The sequence below is a fragment of the Triticum aestivum genome, chromosome 3B (assembly GCF_018294505.1).
Source record: "Triticum aestivum cultivar Chinese Spring chromosome 3B, IWGSC CS RefSeq v2.1, whole genome shotgun sequence".
Lineage (NCBI taxonomy): Eukaryota > Viridiplantae > Streptophyta > Magnoliopsida > Poales > Poaceae > Triticum > Triticum aestivum.
In genome coordinates this window covers 614,787,378-614,790,895 of record NC_057801.1, presented here as the reverse complement: position 1 = coordinate 614,790,895, position 3,518 = coordinate 614,787,378, and the positions used below count along the sequence as shown (strand labels likewise).

At 49.2% G+C, this 3,518-nt stretch overlaps 1 long non-coding RNA gene across 1 annotated transcript; it reads right to left on the bottom strand.

Moving 5' to 3' along the window:
• Positions 1-446: 446 nt before the first annotated feature.
• On the bottom strand, positions 447-2,505 carry LOC123071274 (uncharacterized). The gene is made up of 2 exons (XR_006434212.1): positions 1,671-2,505; positions 447-1,558 (listed from the first exon to the last, which is right to left on the bottom strand). It is a non-coding gene; the product is annotated as an uncharacterized lncRNA (long non-coding RNA).
• Between the last annotated feature and the right edge of the window lie 1,013 nt (positions 2,506-3,518).

Genomic DNA, 3,518 nt, shown 5'->3' with positions numbered 1-3,518 from the left:
CTCGAGACTACCGTAAACGAGTCGTACTGCATCAGACAGGAAACCGCACTTATTGAGACTAAAAACCGCACTTCATTGGACAGACAAGTGCGCTGCATGATTTCTTTTTGTGGGATGTAAATTTTCTTTTTTTGTGGGATGTAAATTTTCGCAAACGAGGTGTAATGCACTTCATGTCGAACGTTGGTGAACCGCAATACTATGAAAAGTGAACCACATTATTTTTCTTTTATCGTCTCCATAACGTTTTTTATCAACGAGTATCCACCGCAGGGACAAGGTGAGTGTACTGCATCAGTTGTTCTTTTCCAATTTTATTTTCTACTGCACACAACAACAGAGTGAGCCGCATAAAAAATAAATCTTTTTTCAAAAAAAATTGCACTTTGGCAATATAGTGAACCTTTTAGAAAAAGAATATCACCGCGGTGATCAAGCAATTGAGCTCCATTTCAAAATAAGTACTGTTTGTTTTCTTCAATGCACGTTTCTGGGAGAGCTATGACTGGTGCATCTATGGGCTACAAGACAGGGCTGCAATGCTGCTTGCAATGCTGCTCTTTATAATCCATATAGTACAAACACATACAAATTACATTGATGTGGGACTTAAATAAATCCACAATTTGGTCCCTAAAATGCAAGCAAGTGACGCCGGCGCATTGTATGTCTAACCCACAAGCACTGCACATGTGCGCCCATGGGACAGCAACCAAAATCTGAAATACGCAAAAATGTCAACTGTGAGCAAAATAGACACCAAACAAAAATCGTCGACGACAGCACGCACATCTCCGCGGACTGCACGATTCGTCGTTCGGCACCCCATCTCCACGGACTGCATGCACATGGGCTTCGCACTGCACGCCCGTGCCCCATGAATCGCGACCACCTCAAAACACAAACAAACAAAAAAATCAAATGATGGACTGCACGCACGCCGGCAGCAGCCCGCATCTGGGCATTCTCGACTCTCGTTTTTTTGTTGGTGGTTCTGCCTCCTGTGGAGCGAGCAAGCAAGCAGTGGCACCGCCATTATTGAGACCCAACACTACTCCAACCACGGCTTTGTTAGTGGATCAGTCCAAAACAACATGATTCAGGCAGCGCTAAGTGCGTTCGGTACACAACAAAACGCCGGAGTTGGTCATATAGACAAAGCGAAACTGAAGCGGAAGTCAGCGTGCACCGTGGGTCGGGTGGGGGTGCATATGGTCTGCTCCAGCGACCAGCGGAGACGGGGCCGCCGGCCGCCACAGAGGTGCAACTCGTCGGCGGAAAGGGTGTCCACAGGGAGGGCGACAAATGCGAGGGCGGCTCGTCGGATCCCAGGACCTGTTGGCTCCAAACGATGGTGGTGGAGGGGGTGCAGTTGATCTTGGATGGGTCAACACATCTGCTGGCGAACTGCAGTGCAGAAGGGAGAATAGCACTGCATTGCAGATCCGACCACGAGCCTCGTGCCACTAGACTGCAAGCACAATCGCCGGTGGATTGGACATCCAGCCGCACCGCACTGTCGCCCCAACATAAATGCAGCGATGTGCCCAAGTGAAATCTGAAAAAGCAAAAAACAATTGATGGGGAGGAGAGGACGCTCGAGGCCGGTGGTTGTGGCATCGTGGCCGACGACGAGGGAGGCCAGCAGAGGCAAGCGGTGGCCGGCGAACCTGCATGAAGACTGGGGCCGCAACCGAGCTACACGGGGTCCGCGACCAAGCTGCACAGGGGACCGCGACCGAGCTGCACGAAGACGGGATATCCCTCCCCCTCCTCTCTGTCTCTGCATCGGATCCGAGGTGAGGCGGCGATGTAGATCTAGGTCCGGTGTGGGTGCGGCGAGGCGGCATGCCCAGAGTGGGCGGTGGTGGAGGTGCAGGGCACGCTGCAGCCGCAGCCCTGCTCCTCCGGCCGCATCCAAGGCCTCCACATCGGCCGCCTCTGCTCCACTTCCTCCGCCCCGTCCTCCAAGGAAAGAACCACGAACTCTCCTCGTGGCGGTCGGGCGCGAAGAATAAGATGGCGGGGCGGCGCCTGCTCACGGTGCCCAGACGCGGAGAGGAAGGCGGTTGGCTGGTGCTGGCTTGCCACCGCCGCGCGCAGAGATGGAGGCGATGGAGCAAGGAAGGTGGTGGGGCGGCTTGCGGTGGCGAGCATGGAGAGGAAGGCCGCTCAGGGGAGCCCTGGTCGCGCGGGGAGGGAGGCGCGACAGCGTCCTGGGAGTGGTGCTCCGGCGGTGGCGTTGGAAGAAGGTGGACGGGGGGTTGGGCGCGACGCGGGAAGGGAGGTGGTGTGGCGGCACGGCAGGGAGGTGGTCCGGCAGCACAGGGAGGTGGTCGTGCGGGGGTGGAGGTGGTCGTGCAAGAGTGGAGCACGGGGAGAGACAGAGGTGGAGGAGAGGATAAGGTGGGTGAGTTTTCCTTTTTTTTCCTTTTGCCTCCACAGTTCTGTCGTGGTTAGTTTGTAGCTACAGGTGGGTTGGGGTGTTAGCAGAATAAGCCCCGGGTGTGCAAAATAAGGTCTTAAGGGGGTGTTATCATAATAGACTCACCCTATATATATAGTATGAATCAGAAACTTCATTGAGAACCAACAAACTATAATCTCAGTCATTGAAGGAATTGCAATTTATCATAACATCGAAAAGAGTCTATGTAAGAGCTTTTCAGCAAGTTCACATACTCAACTATCATTTAGTCTTTCACAATTGCTAACACTCATGCAATACTTATGGGTATGGAGTTTTAATCAGACACAGAGAAAGATAAGGGCTTATAGTTTTGCCTCTCAACCTTTTACCTCAAGGGTAATGTCAACAATAATAGCTCGTGCTAACTTATATCCAATTATATATATATATATATATATATATATATATATATATATATATATATATATATATATATCAGGATCTTTCCAACACAATGTGCTTACCAAAGAATAAAATGTAAAAAGGGAAAGGTGAAGATCACCATGACTCTTGCATAAGGGTAAGAGATAAAAGTAAAAGATGGGCCCTTCGTAGAGGGAAGCAGAGGTTGTCATGCGCTTTCATGGTTGGATGCACGAAATCTTAATGCAAAAGAACGTCACTTTATATTGCCACTTGTGATATGGACCTTTATTATGCAGTCCGTCACTTTTATTTGTTCCACATCACAAGATCGTATAAAGCTTATTTCCTCCACACTAATCAATCATACATATTTAGAGAGCAACTTTTATTGCTTGCACCGATGACAACTTACTTGAAGGATCTTACTCAATCCATAGGTAGATATGGTCGACTCTCATGGCAAAACTGGGTTTAAGGATATTTGGAAGCACAAGTAGTATCTCTACTTGGTGCAAAGAATTGGCTAGCATGAGGGAGAAAGGCAAGCTCAACATGTTGGATGATCCATGACAATATACTTTATTTCAGATATAAGCAAAACATAACCCATTACGTTGTCTTCCTTGTCCAACATCAACTCTTTAGCATGTCATATTTTAATGAGTGCTCACAATCATAAAAG